The 20,416-nt window shown below is 37.7% G+C and overlaps 2 long non-coding RNA genes across 3 annotated transcripts in view; both read right to left on the reverse strand.

Moving 5' to 3' along the window:
* LOC146486014 (uncharacterized) overlaps positions 1 to 20,416 on the reverse strand; it is a 370,416-nt gene that overhangs the window by 121,413 nt on the left and 228,587 nt on the right. The window lies entirely within an intron of this gene.
* On the reverse strand, positions 8,434 to 12,848 carry LOC146486019 (uncharacterized). Its single transcript, XR_014860664.1, has 2 exons — positions 12,230 to 12,848; positions 8,434 to 9,463 (listed from the first exon to the last, which is right to left on the reverse strand). It is a non-coding gene; the product is annotated as an uncharacterized LOC146486019 (long non-coding RNA).

Raw genomic sequence — 20,416 nt, forward strand, 5'->3', positions numbered from 1 at the left:
CCAAACGTCAGAATTACTAACCTCAAAACGTAAGAAAACTAACGCCTAAACGTAAGAATCTTTAACCCCCAAACTTAACAAAACTAACCACTGAACGTATTAATTATTTACGTCCAAACGAAAAAAAACTAAACCCAAAACTTTTAAAATCCAATCCCCAAACGTAAGATTAACTAACCCCTAAACGTTTCAAAACTAACCCCAAAACGTAAGAATTACTAACCTCCAAACGTAAGAAAACTAACCCCCAAACGTAAGAATCACTAACCTTCAAACGTAAGGGTCACTAGCCTCCAAACGTAATAAAACTAACTCCAAAAATTACAAATCACTAACCCTCAAACGTAAAAAAACTAACTCCCAAACGTAAGAATCACTTACCCCCAAACGCAAGAAAAATAACCCCAAAACGTGAGAATCACCAACCTCCAAACGTAAAAAAACTAACCCCAAACGTAAGAATCGCTAACCACCAAACGTAAGAAAACAAACCCCCGAACCTAAGAATCATCAACCCTTAAAGGTAACAAAACCAACCTCCAAACGTAAGAAAACTAACCTCCGAATGAAAGAATCACTAACCCCGCAAACGTAAGAAAACTAACCCCCAAGCGTAAAAATCACTAACCCCCAAACGTAAAAATTACTAACAATAAAACGTAAGAAAACTAACCCACAAACGTAAGAAAACTAACCTTCAAACGTAAGAATCATTACCCACCAAACGTTGACAAAACCAACTCCAAAACGTAAGAATTACTAACCTTCAAACGTAAGAAAAGTAACCCCCAAACATATGAAAACTAATCCCAAAACGTAAGCATCACTAACCCCCAAACGTAAGAATTACTAACCCCCAAACGTGAGAAAAAAAAGCCCCTAAACGTAAGAATCACTAACAACAAAACGTAAGAAAACTAACCCCTAAACGTAACAATCACTAACCTCCAAACTTAACAAAATTAACCACTAAACGTATTAATTACTAACCTCCAAACAAAAGAAAATTAACCCCAAAACGTAAAAAATTACTAACCCTTGAACGTAAGAAAACTAACCCGCAAAACGTAAGAATCACTAACCGCCAAACGTAAGAAAACTAACCCCTAAACGTAAGAAAACTAGCACCCAAAAAAAGAATCACTAACCCCCAAACGGAAGAAAACTAACCCCCAAACGTAAGAAAACTAACCCCTAAACGTAAGAAACCTAGAACCCAAACGTAAGAATCACTAACCCCCAAACGTAAGAAAACTAACCCCCCCCCCCCCCCAAAAAAAAAAAACTAGACCCAAACGTAAGAATCACTAACCCCAAACGTAACAAAACTAGAACCCAAACGTAAAGAAAACTAACCCCAAGAACGTAAAAATCACTAACACCCAAACGTAATAAAACCAACCCCCAAACGAAAGGAAACTAACCCCCAAACGTAAGAAAACTAACCCCCAAACGTAAGAATCACTAACCCCTAAACGTAAGAAAACTAGAACCCAAACGTAAGAATCACTAACCCCTAAACGTAAAAACACTTACCCCAAAAACGTTAGAATCACTAAGCCCCAAACGTAAGAAAACTAACCCCTAAACGTAAGAAAACTGACCCCCAAAACGTAAGAATCACTAACCTCCAAACGTAATAAAACCAACCCCCAAAAGGTAAAAAAAATTGAGCCTAAACGTAAGAATCACTAACCCTTAAACGTAAGAAAACTAACCCCCAAACGTAAGAATTACTTACCCTTAAACGTAAGAAAACTAACCCCCAAACGTAAAAATTACTAACAATTAAACGTAAGAAAACTAACCCCAAAACGTGAGAATCACTAACCCAGAAACGTAAGAAAACTAACCTTCAAACGTAAGAATCATTACCCACCAAACGTTAAGAAAACTAACTCCAAAACGTAAGAATTACTAACCTTCAAACGTGAGAAAAGTACCCTCCAAACATATCAAAATTAATCCCAAAACGTAAGAATCACTAACCCCCAAACCTAAGAAGTACTAACCCCCAAACGTGAGAAAAAAAGCCCCTAAACGTAAGAATCACCAACAACAAAACGTAAGAAAACTAACCCCCAAACGTAACAATCACTAACCCCCAAACTTAACCAAAATTAACCACTAAACGTATTAATTACTAACCTCCAAACAAAAGAAAACTAACCCCAAAACGTAAAAAAATACTAACCCTTAAACGTAAGAAAACTAACCCACAAAACGTAAGAATCATTAACCGCGAAACGTAAGAAAACTAACCCCTAAACGTAAGAAAACTAGAACCCAAACGTAAAAATCACTAACCCCCAAACGTAAGAAAACTAACCCTAAGAACTTAAGAATCACTAACCCCCAAACGTAAGAAAAGTAACCCCCAAACATATGAAAATTAATCCCAAAACGTAAGAATCACTAACCTCTAAACGTAAGATTCACTAACAACAAAACTTAACAAAATTAACCACTAAAGGTATTAATTACTAACCTCCAAACGAAAGAAAACTAACCCCAAAACGTAAAATATTACTAACCCTTAAACGAAAGAAAACAAACCCACAAAACGTGAGAAAACTAAAACCCAAACGTAAGAATCACTAACCCCCAAACGTAAAAAACTAACCCCTAAACGTAAGAAAATTAACCCTAAGAACGTAAGAATTACTAACCCCCAAACGTAAGAAAACTAACCCCAAAAACGTAAAGATCACTAACCCCCAAACGTAATAAAACCAACCCCCAAACGTAAGAAAACTAACCCTCAAACGTGAGAAAACTAACCTCCAAAGGTAAGAATCACTAACCCCTAAACGTAAGAAAACTAACTCCAAAAACGTAAGAATCACTGACCCCCAAACGTAATAAAACAAACCTCTAAACGTAATAAAACCAACCCTCAAACGTAAAAAAATTGAACCCAAACGTAAGAATCACTAACCCTTAAACGTAAGAAACTAACCCCTCAACGTAAGAATTACTAACCCCTAAACGTAAGAAAACTAGCCCTAAAAACGTAATAAAACCAACCCTCAAACGTAAGAAAACTAGAACCCAAACGTAAGAATCACTAACCCTTAAACGTAAGAAAACTAACTCCCGAGTGTAAGAATCACTAACCCTTAAACGCAAAAAAACCTAACCCCTAAACGTAAGAATAACTAACCCTCAAACATTAGAAGACTAACCCCAAAACACAACAATCAGTAACCCCCAACCGTAAGAGTTTTTAACCCCCAAACGTAAGAAAACAAACCTTTTAAACGTAAGAATCACTAAACCCCAAACGTAACAATTACTAACCCTCAAACGTAAGAAAATGAACCCCCAAAGGTAGAAATCACCACTCCCCAAACGTAAGAATTACTAACCCCAAAACGTAAGAATTATTAACCATCAAACGTGAGAATCACTATCCCCCAAACGTAAGAAAACTAACAACCAGACGTAAGAATTACTAACCCCCACACGTAAAAATTACTAACCCGAAAAAGTAAAAAAACTAACCCTAAAACATAAGAATCACTAACCCCTAAACGTAAGAAAACTTACCGCCAAACGTAAGGATTACTAACCCCAAAACGTAAGAATTAATAACCCCCAAACGTAAAATAACTAACCCCCAAACGTAAGAATCACTAATATGTAAATGAGCGCCGTGATGGCAGCCACGTTTTGTGCTCGACGATTTTATTATTTTATTTTTGTCTTATTGCTGAGTTTTTCGAGGCCATTGGACTGGAATCAATGGAGCAACGATAGTAGCTACTCCTGCTTGGTTTCGCTTGGAAAGCCTGCTTTACAACGTAAATTTCGAAGCGTAAACTTACCACGCCATCCGATCACCATCTCCGTGAAACATGGTATGTGCTTTACTTCCATCAAGAGATTTGACCATTTTCATGGATATTGAAATCAACCCTGGACCCACCGGTATAACTGGATCTCCAAGCATCTCAGTAAGGAATATTAACCTTCTCTCTACAAGTGTTTTGGCCTCGTGTTTTCATACTCGTGTTTCTTATTCGAGGAGCGAACTCATTAATCTACGACCTGCCTACAAACGATGTTTTTGTAAACCTATCTTAAATGATCTCAAGAACGCTGGACTGTTCAAATATCGGGGTAAGAGAGCTGGACATTTACAGAAAAAGCTGTTTCAAGAAAGACGTAAAATTTCTGTAATTATTTCCTTTCGTTCTGCTACCCGAAGATCATTAAATATTCAAGTTCACACCTCTTCGAAGGCAAGAGACTTAACGAATACGATTAAACCGCGAATTTGCTTTGATACTACCAGGTGCAGTAATGGAACTCTGAACTCAGGTTCATTTATCCTTGCTTCTTTGAATGCTCGATCTGTTAAAAACAAAGTTGAAGGAATTATCGACCATGTTCTGGATAACAAGATTGACTTTTGCTCTTTTATCGAAACTTGGCTCACAAACTTCGACTCTGTCACTATTTCTAGCTTGTCCTTTGAGGGCTATGTGTTTCAGAGTTTTCCAAGACAATCTCTTAGACGTGGTGGTGGCACAGGGATATTGCACCGCGATTCATTAAAATGCGTGTTACTTGATGGCAGAGAACTGAAATCATTTGAATATTCTGAATGGTCTGTGAAACTACAGTGCAAAACTTTGAGAGTGATAATTGTATATCGTCCCCCTTACTCGCCGCAGCATCAAGTCTCTTCCTCTGTGTTTTTTGAAGAGTTTTCCACCCTTCTGGAGAATACAGTTTTGTGTTTGGAACCTCTGCTTATTGTGGGTGACTTTAACTTCCACCTTGATGACCATCAGAATGCTGATACAAGAAGATTCTGTCACATTTTGACGACTTTTGGTCTACAGCAGCATGTTTCTGTTCCTACTCATGTGTCAGGCCATACACTTGATCTCTAGATTAGTAGATCGGTTGCCGATTTTAGTCTTGGAGTTCCAATGGCCACATGTCTTATTTCGGATCACTGTTCAGTTATTACCCGCATTGGTTTTCCAAAACCTGCTTTAACATCTAAGCACCTGTCCTATCGGAAGCTAAAAGATATAAACATCACTAATTTTCAATCTGATCTAATTTCATCATTGAAACTGCCACTTGCTTCGGATGACCTGAATGAACTAGTATATGAATTCTGCAACGCTCTCATAACTATACTTGATCTTCATGCTCCTATGGTATCCAAGGAAATTGTTGCTCGACCAAAAGTTCCCTGGTTTACTAATGAACTTAGAAATCTCAAAAGGAGACGCAGAAGATTGGAAAGAGCAATGAGAAAATCTGGGCTTAAATCCGACAAACAAGCTTTTCGTCTAATCTGTCAGGAGTATTCTTCTCTTCTCAAGGTCTCTCGGTCTGCATATTATTCTGGCCGTGTTTCTGATTGCGCTGGTGATACGCGAAAATTGTTTCAAATCGTCAAATCACTGTGTAAAAAAAGCTGTGGAAACACCCTTCCTGAGTTTACTAATCCTGTCTGTTTGGCAAATGAGTTTGGTGAATTTTTTATCAAGAAAATTGATTTAATTTTGGAGAACATTGATGCTATCAATGTGGAGCCTCCTCTCCTGGACTGTCACTGCGGTGGTGTGAAATTAAGTCAATTTTCTGAATTGTCTGAAAACAAGGTATGTCAGTTAATTGAAAGTTCTTCGAACGCTACATGTCTACTGGATCCTTTACCAACATGGCTATTCAAACTTTGCGTTGATGCTCTGGCTTCTAAAGTCACTGATCTTGTAAATCACTCATTGACCAAAGGCTATGTACCTGATCAGTGGAAAACTGCACTAGTTACTCCTTTACAAAAGAAGGTTGGAAGCGATACTGATTTCAAGAACTATAGACCAGTTAGTAACCTTCCATTTATTTCGAAAATTGTTGAAAAAGCTGTTGTCGATCAACTTCTACGTCATTGCCAAGAAATTGCTCTACTACCGGATTGTCAGTCAGCCTATCGTCGTTTTTCGTCCACTGAGACTGCCCTTCTTAAAGTCCAGAATGACATTTTGCTTAATATGGATAAGCAAGAAGTTACTCTTTTGGTTCTCTTGGACCTTAGTGCAGCATTTGATACAGTCGACCACTCTTTACTATTGAATACTTTGGAACGCGACTTTGGTGTAACGGACACTGCTCTTCTATGGTTTCAGTCTTACTTGTCAGAAAGGAAGCAATGCATTGTTATAGAGAACAATCTCTCTGATGAATTCAACTTGTCTCGTGGAATACCTCAGGGAAGCTGTCTGGGCCAAGTCCTTTTTCTTCTCTATGGATTCAAATTGTTTGAAGTCATAAGAAAACACTTTCCATCTGCACATGCCTTTGCAGACGATACCCAGATTTATTTTTCTTTTAAACCGGAATCACAGCTGGCTCAGGATAATGCAGTTAGTACGATTGAAAAGTGTGTCGCTGATATTCGTGCCTGGATGGTCTCTTATCGTCTTATGATAAATGACTCTAAAACTGAATTTCTGATTATCGGCTCTCGTGGTCAGCTGTCCAAAATAAACATCAATTCTATAATGGTTGGGGAGACAGAGCGCAAAAACCGCTGGGCATGCGCACTATATTTCGGCCTTCTTCCCGCCATTCGATTTTCAAAATGGCGGACGACGAATCAAAATAATACACGTCATTCAAAAGGCCGTAACGCCGCTGTCCTCGCTCTCAGAACTTCAGAATTCTACATTATAGTCCGCCATCTTCCGAGCAAGCTGTGGAGCATTTCATGAAAAGATCGGTTTAACAGTTGTATTTCTAAACCAGCGACATTTGTGGCCAATTTAGAGGACTTAACGCATCTATCTTGTTCAAAGCAAGCACGGATTTTTGCATTTCTTAAGGTCTACGCTCACTCTTTAAGGTCAGAAAAGCGAAATGTCATGCATAAACACCTTTTGAGCAACATATCAAATATGACTTTTTTTTCGTTTCTATGAAAATTTGCAAAAGCTTTTTAAAGTTGAACGTTTGTTCTGATGCTCAAAGAGGATAAACGGATGCATCCTCTTTGCAAGGTTTTGGATTTTGTAAGTATTGAAGGCCGAACTTTGAGAACTTAGCAAAGCGGCCACTTTTATTTTAAGCCTTATTTTAACTGTAATATGCAAGTTTTCATGTATTTGTGTCCTTTGACTTTTTAAAATGTATTTTTTCGAGGTTTTGACTTTATTTGCCTTTTAACTCATAATTTCTGGAGGCTTATTAAAATGTGTTGACTATTTATCTGTGTACCGAGTGATTGCTCAAGTCACCGTTTTCCTGCCTAAATCGCGGCTACCAGCTACCGGTTTTTCCCTATCTTGTCATGGAGTTGCCGTTTGCCGTAAAAAACAATTAATTAGTCATGCAATGTCTGAAGGCCCAAAGAACACTGAGAAAAAATGCCCAGACATCTGGCGCCAGTGATTGTTGGAGAAATTTGTCCATTGTTTCTAGGGAAAACGCACGAGCCTGTGGGTTTTTACATGAAGTTGTGTTGTGCAAAAAGGATTACGACGTTCAGACTAACTTCAACAAGTCGAATTGCAGTCATCCCTTTCGCAGTGGTGCCTGCAAAGGTACTCTTGTAAAATGCCCCACCGGTTGTTTTCAGTTGTTGATTTTTTTGAAGGCCACACTGGAACTCTCATCTGCGAGTCGTAGATGGACGAGAGGATTTGTCAGCAGAGGAGATGCATCCCTCCCAAAAAGGTATGAGAAATGGAATAAGACAAAGGGCTGTTAATTTTCATAGGAAGGGTCAACCCCTCACCCTTTCAGAATTCCATTCTTCTAATTGGTGTAGGGGGAGACGCGCCCTGGTCCCTCTAAAGAGAAAAGGAAAAGAAAACCTAGTGACTCTTGATATCACAGGTCGTGAGGAAGTTTTTTTTAACTGCTACAAAGTCATCCCACTACCTAGTGGTTAACGATGACAGTTATTTCAATGAAGGCAATTCATATTTTGTCTCCATCAAAAAAAAAAAAAGAAAAAGAAAAATCAATGGACCCTAAGCTCCTTGTGGAAGATTCAGCATCTGTATTAACAAAGCATCCTTAAGCCCCTAACAGAAGGAACCCACTTCTTTTTGCTTTCTTTGGCTTAGCGCCTCAAAAGTCAAAACGAAGTTGACAAAACAGCTGGCAGTCATAAAGAACAGGGAAACTGTGGTGAAGTAAAAACTGACAAAATAGAACAACTTGAAAAAGAGTTAAACAACCCCCAAAAGAAGAAAATAGAGCACTACATGTTATGTCACTTAACACCAAAGAAAGCAAAAAATAGTATGTGCAATAGGGAGAAAAAAAGCAAATGTTCAAGGTTTCCTTGGTGTGAATCTTGTTCTTTGTTCTAACTTGGTCAATTAAGGCCTAACTTGTACAGTGTTTCAACCCCACAAAAATACACACGCATTATTTTACTCTCTCCAGCATGAAAGTTCAGCATTAAGTACACATGTACTTTTTATTACCACTCCCCTCAACGGGCTTTTGAGAGGTAACAATCTAGATACAACTATAAACTAAGAATGAACAAAACATTATTTCCAAGGACTAAAATGTTACAAGATTTTAAAATGAAATTATTACTGGGAATAACAATGGTTATTATTCATGTGAAATATAAATGAAATCTGTACTAATACTAATATGAAAAGGAGCAACCAATAACATCAATAAACACTGAAAGGATTATTTCCTGACAGAAATATTATTACTCTTCACAATGCCTCTTTAATGGCACTTCAAATAAAGCAACAAGAAATGAACAGTGAATTGCAAAAGGAAAACACCATGCTTCAAAAGAAAATTAAAGGTAACCCATTTATTGCTATCCTGCCATGCTAAAGGCACTAGTCAAACTGCCTATGAAGTGAAAAAGTTAAGGCCTTTAAATACAAAAAAGTGAACAGAAAACATCACACTTCAAATGAAATGGCCCTGATGAGAGGATACACAACCACCCTCCCAAAACGGTCAAAATAATCAATCAAATTAATCAAAACGGTCATCAAAATAATAACACCTGATTCTGTTTAATGAAATAATGAGAAGAATGGATAATAACATTACCCCACAACATTTGACTGCTACCAGTAAAATGTAAAATTGTTACAAAGTAAAATTAACAGATTTGAAAGAAACATTTGCCTTTGAATATGGATATAAAATATTGCTTTACATTTTGACATTTATTAAGGAGACACAGCATTTTAGCACCCTTGTACAACAGTTCCACAGATTATAAGTCCAGCACTATTCACAAAGTGGAGATCATCTCTACAGTCCAGATGAAAAGGAGAAATGTTGCGAAAGCCATGCTCCTGGGCTTTTTGACTACATCTTCCACGCAATCTTTAATGAGGAAAAGGAAACACCAACAACGAAAAGGACAAGTCATCAAACGACATGGGTAGTTGCGATACTGCACAGCCTGAGCTTCTTCAGAAATCAGGTATACACTTTCAGATGGAACCTGTAACAAATAACAGTGATTATAAATAAAACTAGAAGTAAACTTGTGATTTCTCACCGTAAATGATATAAGATTGTTGTGTACTTAACTATTTAGTAAAGAGCAGGGTTTATTCTAGAGTGTGGCTTTGCAAGATTTTTTGCAATTTGTTTCCTTTGTGTTTTTTTCTGCATTCTTTTTCTGGGCTTTATTGGGCTGCTTCTGAATAGACTGTACAAAGAAGTTCAAATATCTTTTATGTGGCCCCTATTCTTGGGCCCTCTTTCTTGAAAAAAGGTCCCCCAAAAAATTACAAAGGAGGGCCTTCATTGCAAAATTTCTAGAATAAACCCTGACGAAGTTGCAAAAGGATGGAACACACCCAGCTTCTATACAAAAATTGTACTATTACCCCTATATCATTTACTGAGTGGAAACTTCAAGTAATCCTGTTACTTATTGCATTCTGCTTGACACAACTAATAATAAATAAACAATAGCCTCCATTTGGCGCGAAAATATGCTCAGATATTTGTCCGCGGACATTATCTGTTCCGAGAAGCGAACAGTTTTCCGAGAGCGACGCTCGAGGAAAACTGTGAGCTTCGAGGAGCAGATAATGTCCAAGGACAAATATCTGAGCATATTTTTAAAGTCAAATGGAGGCTATTGTGGTTATTATCCTTCAAATATTTTTTGGAACATGTAGCAACGAGCTTGAGTATTTGAACATTTCGTTTAAGAAAGGCGCGTCTTGCAGTTTTTGAAATCGGGGAATATCACTTGGAGAATATCATCCGATATTCCCCAGTTTTAGCTGGGGTATATTCGGTCATGTGAGGCGTTTAGACCAATCACGCCCGAGCTAAAATATTTGATGGATTATAATTATTAATATTTTTTCATAGCATCCCATTTATACATGTAAACTGTAAAAATTCTTCTATGAGAAGACAAACACCTTTCCTTATGATGGAGATACAAGTGGTCTGATTTTGTTATTATAAATCTTGAATACATGTACAAAACAAATTCCTTCACAGAGTAGATGTACAACTGTATGCCATTCTGATTTAATTGGTAGAAAAACTGTCCTATGCAGAAAGCAAATGGATTGCTGTTGAAATTTGGTGGGGCAAGTCTTTGATGTCTGGTATGGTACTTGGGTACAGTTGCCATCCACATACAATAAACAACTACGAGAAAACTTTAGCAAAAGGAAACATGAGTGATGCCAGAAAAAAGGTGCATCTGGCAATGAAGGTACAGGCTGTAGTTGCAAATGACTTGAACTTTATACCATTGTTCAAAATAAATTACTGAATTGAAAATTTAACAACAATCAAGAAATGGACTACAGGTATTTTAACTACTTTTCTCAAGTAAATAAAAACCAATGCCAAGAAACAAAAACAAAAAAAAACTGGCATGAAACTTATGCAAAAAGCTCTAGCCAGGAAAATTCTCAAGTGAACCTTGATGACACTAGTGATAGAAGAGCACTCTCACAACTACACTTTTCAACCCTGTGCTTAGGACTATTCAGTACATTTCCAAATTTCTTTCACCAGAACAAGCCATGTTTCCTTAAGTCAGAGATATTCTTCAGTGTTGTAAGGTTTCAATTTTCCTGTTAAATTGGGCCATTCCATTTAATATCCGCACCCTTCCCCCCCCCCATTGAGGTCAAGGGAAATCCGAGGGGGGGGGTCTCGTGAAGATCAGAAAATCCTGGAGGGGGGGAGAGGACATCATAGGCAACAACTTAAAAGGGAGGAATCTGAAAGGGTATGGGGACAATTATTTCAGTAAAAGAAGAGTTTCGTGTAAGTTTGCACTGTAAAATTGTTACAGTCGAACCTGTATTAAGCGGCACCGTATTAAGCGGTCAGTTGTTAAAGTCCCGAAAATTACTTCCCTTATTGTCTGTAATCCTTACCTGTTTGTTTGTATATTAAGGTATACTTTTTTCCCACTCATCATGCAAAAATCACACAGCTTTGTGTAATTTTTCTCGTCTCTTCCAGCTCACTCACTCCATGTCCCTACGTTTGCCACATAAAATGCGGCCAGCACAAATGGGAAGGAAATTATTTCGAATTTCAGAGATAATAATTGTTATTACATGCATAATTGTGAGTAACTTATCTTCAAGTGATAATAACTATTCTGTTTGACATATCCTCTCTGTTTCATTACTCCCATTTAGCTCTGAGTAGTCATATTTCCTAGGTTTCTTTGTATGAATGTGAATTATTTTAAAAACTATAGGGAGTATTGCTTTGTAAATAAGTTACGTGTGCCTTCTGTTTCTTTAGGGTTTCAGTGAAGAGTATATATTTAAATATAAAGACAGTGCAAAGCGATCCTTCAATCTTGTATTGACCATTTTCCCCAATAAATGATATGTTGAAGACATCGAAAGAGGTTTGCAAGCTCGGAAACTAAATTTACAAAAAATCCGGGGGGGGGGGGGGGTGGCCACTTTATCTAAATCCAAGGGGGTACCTCTCAATAAATGATATCCGAGGGGGGGTTTCAAGTAATACCTCAATAGGGGGGGGGGGGTGCGGATATTAAATGGAATGGCCCATTGTAGTTGCAGTTGCTGCTGGACTTTCAACGTGTACTAAAAATAGACACAAAATAATGATTCAGGAAATAAAAATACAATACTGAACCATCTTAAAATTCCTTCAAGCAGTCACATGTTAGGTCTAAGAATGGACACTTTATAAAAAACCTCAAAAGGAAAAACTTCCCATGGAATGGCATGAAACTACTTACTTCATAAAGTGGCCAAGTTGCCAAATGGTTGCTTCAATAACTAGCATGGAAGTTATGACACTCAAGCGATGACGACGACAACGATGATCTTGACAATCCTGAGGACCGTTCATGTTTGGAAGACACCAGTACTAGTGAAAACCATCAAAACCAAGTGGACCAGTTAAAATCAGAAATTGAAGCGCGGACTCGTGTTCTAAAGCAAAACAGTCCACAGCAACTAGTCCCGCATTTTGTCAACTCAACGCAGAAGCCTTCGGCCACCGTTCACGCGGTTCATCCACAAGCAGTTGGGGCTGCCGTAAGACAAGTTTATCTCTGTGACCAGGATGGTTGTGAGAAGATTTGCAAATCACTTGGAGGACTCACTCTCCACTAAAACAAAATGCACAACGGCAAGGAAAATAATTGAGCTTGCAGATTTTACACGTGCTGTCCCGCGTCGTCTCTTGTGCGAAGAATACGTCGCAAAATAAAAAGGTCTTTTCATCCACGTTTCCCTGAAACGGGTCTTACTGATATTACGAAAAACAGTTCTGCCCTGCATCTTTCCAAGAGCAACAGTTCGAATTTACCCTGTGAAGTCAATCGTCGAATCGTCGATCAATCTAATTCTGTGAGCAGCCTTGCGCAGCCGCAGTTTAGAAAAGTAACGCGTTTTACGTCATTATTCATTGACCAATCAGCGGTTTTTGCGCTCTGTCGGTTGGGGACTCCATCATTGAACCTGTAAAGAGCACTAGAAATCTGATATCTTGGTTTGATGAGCACATGGCGATGGACATTTACATTGGACACATTTGTAACAAAGCCTTTAAGGGTCTTTACAACATTAGACAAATAAGAAAATTTCTTTCCACTGAGGCCACCAAAATATTAATTCATGCTTTTGTGACATCTCACTTGAATTATTGCAACTCTCTCCTTTCTGGACTTCCAAAATATCAACTGGATCGGCTCCAAAAAGTCCTCAATGCTGCAGCTAGAGTCGTCTGTCTAGTACCCAAATTTAGTCACATTTCACCTTATCTAAAAGATCTTCACTGGTTACCCGTAGAGTTTCAGATCGAATTCAAAATATTACTACTTGTTTTCAAAGCGTTAAATGGTATCGCTCCACGTTATATCTGTGATCTCATCAGGGAAAAGGCATCAATCAGAAGCTCTTTGAGATCTAATGACCTCACTTTGTTAGAGGTGCCTCGAACCAAATGTAAGACTTTTGGTGATCGAGCATTCGCTTTTGCTGGTCCATCCAAGTGGAATAAGTTTCCTCTGGCAATTAGGACTGCCAAGAACTTAAACACTTTCAAGAAACACTTGAAGACATTTTTGTTTAAAAAAGCATATGACATCTGATTATTCTTTACTTTGTTTATTTTATTTCTTACTTTTTGTTTGATTGATTATTCTTAAATTTTATATTTTATTGATTTTGACTAAATTTTTCGTTTTTATATTGTAAGTGCTTTTGAATGTTATATAAAAAGCGCTATATAAATTGATTATTATTATTATTATTATTATTAAACTCAAAACCTACGAAAACTAAACCCCGAACGTAAAATTCACTAACCCCCAAACGTAAGAACACTAACCCCAAAACGTAAGAAATACTAACCCCTAAACGTAAGAATCACTAACCCCAAAAAGTAAGAGAACTAACCCACAAAACGTAAGAAAACTAACCTCCAAACGTAAAAAAACTAATCTCCGAACGTAAGCATCACTAACCCCGCAAACGTAAGGAAACTAACCCACAAAACGTAAGAATCACTAACACCAAAACGTAAGAAAACTAACCCCTAAACGTAAGCATCACTAACCCCGCAAACGTAAGGAAACTAACCCACAAAACGTAAGAATCACTAACCCCCAAACGTAAGAAATACTAACCCCTAAACGTAATAATCACTAACCCCAAAAAGTAAGAGAACTAACCCACAAAACGTAAGAAAACTAACCTCCAAACGTAAAAAACCTAATCTCCGAACGTAAGCATCACTAACCCCGCAAACGTAAGAAAACTAACCCACAAAACGTAAGAATCACTAACCCCCAAACGTACGAAAGGTAGAACCCAAACGTAAGAATCACTAACCCCAAACGTAAGAAAACAAACCCCAAAACGTAAGAATTACTAACCCCTAAGGGTAAGAAAACTAACCCCCAAACGTAAGAAAACTAGAACCCAAACGTAAGAATCACTAACCCCTAAACGTAAGAAAACTAACCCCGAAACGTAAAAATTACTAACCCCTAAACGTAAGAAAACTAACCCCAAAAACGTAACAATCTCTAACCCCCAAACGTAATAAAACTAATCCCCAAACGTAAGAAAACTAAAACCCAAACGTAAGAATCACTAACCCCTAAACGTAAGAAAACTAACCCCAAAAACGTAGGAATCACTAAACCCCAAACGTAATAAAACTAGAACCCAAACGTAAGAATCACTAACCCTTAAACGTAAGAAAACTAACCCCCGAATGTAAGAATCACTAACTCTTAAACGTAACAAAATCAACCCCTAAACGTAAGAACTACTAACCCTTAAACGTGAGAAAAACTAGCCCCCAAACGAAAGAATTACAAACCGTCACATAATAAAAAACTAACCCCAAAACGTAACAATCAGTAACCCCCAAACGTAAGAATTGCTAACTCTCAAACGTAAGAAAACTAACCCCTAAACGTAAGAATCACTAACCCCCAAACGTAAAATATTACTAACCCTCTAACGTAAGAAAATAAACCCCCACACGTAGGAATCACCAATCCCCAAACGTAAAAATTACTTACCCCCAAACGTAAGATACCTAACACCAAAACGTAAGAATCACTAACCCCCAAACGTAAAAATTACTAACCCCCAAACGTATGAAAACTAACCACCAAACATAAGAATCACTAGCCCCCACATGTAAGAATTACGAACCCGAAAACGTAAGAAAACTAACCCCAAAACATAAGAATCACTAACCCCTAAACGTAAGACAACTTACCCCAAAACGTAAGAATCACTAGCCCCCAAACGTAAAATAACTAACCCCCAAACGTAAGAAAACTAATCCCCGAACGTAAAAATCACTAACCCCCAAACGTAAGAAAACTAACCTCCAAACGTAAGTATTAGTAACCCCCAAACGTAGGAAAACTAATCCCCAAACGTAAGAAGCACTAACCAAAAAACATAAGAAAACTGACCCCCTAACGTAAGAATAACAAACTGCAAAACGTAAGAAAACTAACACTTAAAAGTAAGACTTACTAACCCCCAAACATAAGAAAACTAACCTCGAAACGTAAGAAAACTAACCTCCGAGCGTAAGAATCATTAACCCCGCAAACGTAAGAAAACTAACCCCCAAGCGTAAAAATCACTAACCCCCCAAACGTAAGAAAACTAACCTCCAAACGTAAAAACTACTAACAATTAAACGTAAGAAAACTAATCCCCAAACGTGAGAATCACTAACCCACAAAGGTAAGAAAACTAACCTTCAAACGTAAGAATCATTACCCACCACACGTTAACAAAACTAACTCCAAAACGTAAGAATTACTAACCCCCAAACGTAAGAAAACTTACACCAAAACGTAAGAATCACTAACCTTCAAACGTAAGAAAAGTAACCCCCAAACATGTGAAAACTAATCCCAAAACGTAAGAATCACTAATCCCCAAACGTAAGAATCACTAACCGCCAAACGTGAGAAAAGAAGCCCCTAAACGTAAGAATCACTAACAACAAAACGTAAGAAAACTAACCCCTCAACGTAAGAATCATAAACCCACAAACTTAACAAAACTAACCACTAAACGTATTTATTAATAACCTCCAAACGAAACAAAACTAACCCCAAAACGTAAAAATTACTAACCCTTAAAGGTAACAAAACTAACCCACAAACGTAATAAAACTAACCCCCGAACGTAAGAATCACTAACCCCCAAACGTAAGAAAACTAACCCCCAAACGTAAGAGAACTGACCCACAACGTAAGAATCACTAACTTTAAAACGTAAGAAAACTAACTCTTAAACGTAAGAATTACTAACCACCAGACGTAAGAAAACTAACCTTCAAACGTAAGAATTATTAACCACCAGACGTAAGAAAACTAACCTTCAAACGTAAGAATCACTAAACTCAAACGTAAAAAAACTAACCCCCAAACGTAAGAATCACAAAACCCAAACGTACAAAAACTAACTTCCAAAGGTAAGAATTACTAAACACAAACGTACAAAAACTAACCCCCAAACGTAAGAATTACTAACCACCAGACGTAAGAAAACTAACCTTCAAACGTAAGAATTACTAACCACCAGACGTAAGAAAACTAACCTTCAAACGTAAGAATCACTAAACCCAAACGTAAAAAAACTAACCCCCAAAAGTAAGAATCACAAAACCCAAACGTAAAAAAACTAACTTCCAAAGGTAAGAATCACTAAACACAAACGTACAAAAACTAACCCCCAAACGTAAGAATTACTAACCACCAGACGTAAGAAAACTAACCTTCAAACGTAAGAATCACTAAACCCAAACGTAAAAAAACTAACCCCCAAAAGTAAGAATCACAAAACCCAAACGTAAAAAAACTAACTTCCAAAGGTAAGAATCACTAAACACAAACGTACAAAAACTAACCCCCAAACGTAAGAATTACTAACCCCTAAACGTAAAAAAAACACTAACAGCCGAACTTAGGAAGCACTAACCCCCAAACGTTATTAAACTAACCCCCAATCGTATGAATCGCTAACCCCCAAACGTATGGAAACTAAATCCCAAACGTAAGAAACTAACCCCCAGATCTAAGAATTAGTAACCTTCGAAGGTAAGAAAACTAACCCTCAAACTTAAGAATCACTAACAGCCAAACGTAAGAAAACTAACTCACAAATGTAAGAAACTAAACCCAAAACAAAAGAATCAATATACCCAAACGTAAAAAAACTAACCCCCAAACGTAAGAATTACTAACCCCTAAACATAAGAAAACTAACCCCCGAACTTAAGAATCACTAACCCCCAAACGTAAGAAAACTTACCGCCAAAACGTAACAATTACTAACCTTCAAACGTAAAAAAACTAACCCCCAAGCGTAAGAAAACTAACCCCCTTTAGTATAAATCTACTAGTGTTCTATCACGAATGCCGTTCTCTGATTGGCTACGCTACTCGCTATCTATTCTGTGATAGATAGTGAGTAGCGATTTTCAACAAAATGGCGCCCGCTTCTTCGCGTTTTCGAAGTGTCTGCGATGAGGAAATAGATAATTTACTTGTTTAGTTTTGAACGACTAGTAGATTTATACTAAAACAATTAGATTATTCGCTCTCGATTTCTATGCGTGATAGTTGATTCAGGCTTCGCCCTCATCAACTATCACGCGATAGAAATCTCGAGCTCATAATCTAATTGTTAAAAAGAAAAAACTAACCCCAAGACGTAAGAATCACTAAGCCCCATTCGTAAGTAAACTAACCCCCAGACAAAAGAAAAAGTAACCTTTAAACGTAAGAAAACTAACCTTAAAGGTAAGAATCACTCACCCCCAAACGTAAAAAAACTAACCCTTAAAGGTAACAATTACTAACCCCTAAACATAAGAAAACTAACTTAAAGAACGAAAGAATCACTAACCCTCAAATGTACGAAAATTAACCCCCAAACGTAAGAATTCCTAACCCCCAGACGTAAAAAATCAAACCCCCAAACGTAAGAATCAACAACCCTTAAACGTAAGAATTATTAACCCTTAAACGTAGGAAAAGTAACCCCCTAAACGTAAGAATCACTAACTATTAAACGTAAGAAAACTAACCCCCAAACGAGAGAAAACTAACCCCCACACGTAAAAATCACTAACCCGTTAACAAGTAAAAACTAAGCCCAAAACGTAAGAATCGCTAACCTCCAAACCTAACAAAACTAACCCTTAAACGAAATAATTACTAGCCCCCAAAAGTAAGAAAACTAACCCCAACAGGTAAGAATTACTAACCCCCAAACGTAAGAAAACTAATCCCCAAACGTAAAAATCACTAGCCCCCAAACGTAAGAAAACTAACCCTTAAACGTACGAATCACTAACCCACAAACGTAAGAATAATGACCCCGAAACGTAACAATTACTAGCCCCCAAACGTAAGAAAACTAATCCCTGAACGTAAGAATTACTAACCCCAAAACGTAAAAAAACTATTCTCCGAACTTAAGAAACATTAACCATTAAACGTAAAAAAACTAACTCCCGAACGTAAGAATCAATGAGCCCCAAACGTAAGAAAAGTAACCCCCAAAAGTAAGAATCACTAAAACCCACACGTAAGAAACCCAACACTCAAACCTAAGAATTTCTAACCCCCAAACGTAAGGAAACTAACCCCCAAACGTAAGAATTATTAAACCCCAAACGTAAGAAAATTAACCTCAAAACGTAACAATCACTAACCTTCAAACGTCAGAAAACTAACCCCCTAACGTAAGAATTACTAACCGCTAAAAGTAAGAAAACTAAATCCCAAACGTAAAAATCGCTAACCCCAAACGTAAGAACACTAACCCCTTATCGTAAGAGTTACTAACCCTTAAACGTAAGAAAACTAACCCCCAAGTGTACCAATCACTAACCCCCAGACGTCCTAAAACTAACCCCCAAACGTAAGAGTTATTAACCCCCAAGTGTAAAAAAACCATCGCTTCAACGTAAGAATTACTAACAGGAAAACGTAAGAAAACTAACCACCAACCGTAAGAATTACTAACCCCATAAACGTAAGGAGACTAACCCCCAAACGTAAGACTTTCTAACCCCAAACGTAATAAAACTAACCCAAAAATGTAAGAATCACTAACCACCAAACGGAAGAAAACTAACCCCCAAATGTAACCCCAAAGCATAAGAATCACTAACCCCCAAACAAAAGAAAACTAACCCTTAAACGTAAGAATTACTATCCTTAAAACGTGAGAAAACTAACCCCGGAACGTAAGAATTACTAACCCCTAAACGTACGAAAACTAACCCGCGAACGTAGGAATTACTAACCCCCAAACGTATGAATCACTAACCCCCAAACGTAAGAAAACTAACCCCCAAACGTATGAATCACTAACCCCTAAACGTAACAAAACTAACCCCCGAACGTAGGAATCACTAGCTTCCAAACCTCAGAAAACTAACCCCCAAACGTAAGGAAACTGACCCCCAAACATAAGAATTACTAACCCCTAAAAGTAAGAAAATTAACTCCTAAACGTAAGAAAACTAACCCCTAAACGTAAGAAAACCGTCGCCCAAACGTAAGAATTACTTACCCTTAAACGTAAGTAAACTAACCCACAAAACGTGAGAATTACTAACCCCCCAACGTAAGAATCACTAACCCCCAAACGTAAGAATCACTTGTCTAGCCCCAAATCGTAAGAAAACGAACCCCCTAAGTTGAGTCGGCGGCCGTGACTTGACGATCGCTGGGAGTTCACGTTTGAAAACAAATAAAAATTCCTTTTTACTCTTATTGCTCCATCAAATGGGGAAGTTGAAATATTTGTGAATACAGCAAAAACAAGGCGATTTAACGTTTTTGTTGAGCATGGCCTTAGAGGTGTTCGTTGTTCCGAACAACAAGCAGCTCTATATTGTTCATTTCATCGTTATTTCAGTCACGACGAAATGAACAACAATTACGGCGCTTCGCGTTCAATGGATTTATTTCGCACTGCAGTTCGGAAAATAGATTTGAAATAAAGCCTTCAACGGTACCTTAACTCTGGCTTTATGATGTTTATCTTAATCATGAAGGGAAAAACTCAAATATACTGAATGGAGGTTTTCTTAATGACCATCGGCTGAGCCGTGAAGCATCCTAGAGACTACCATGACAGTTACTGACTGTCTTAAGCTTTTAATATCTACCGGATGCGAGCTTACCCACAAAACGAGCTTACCCACAAAACAATGAAGATACATGTCAGCGCTAAGAACGAACAACAAAGCTGAAAATAACTAGAAGAGGCCAAAGCTCTCGAAAACGAGAGACAACATTGATCAACTTTGTAAAGACTTGGATCTGCTAGACTCTCAAATAGGTGATAAACGAACATCCTGCAATCTCACTGCAGAAAAGCATGAAATCACGAGTTACGAAATCCACGGATCCCAT

Source organism: Pavona decussata, unplaced genomic scaffold, assembly GCF_977016875.1.
Source record: "Pavona decussata unplaced genomic scaffold, jaPavDecu1.1 SCAFFOLD_22, whole genome shotgun sequence".
In the NCBI taxonomy this organism is placed as follows: domain Eukaryota; kingdom Metazoa; phylum Cnidaria; class Anthozoa; order Scleractinia; family Agariciidae; genus Pavona; species Pavona decussata.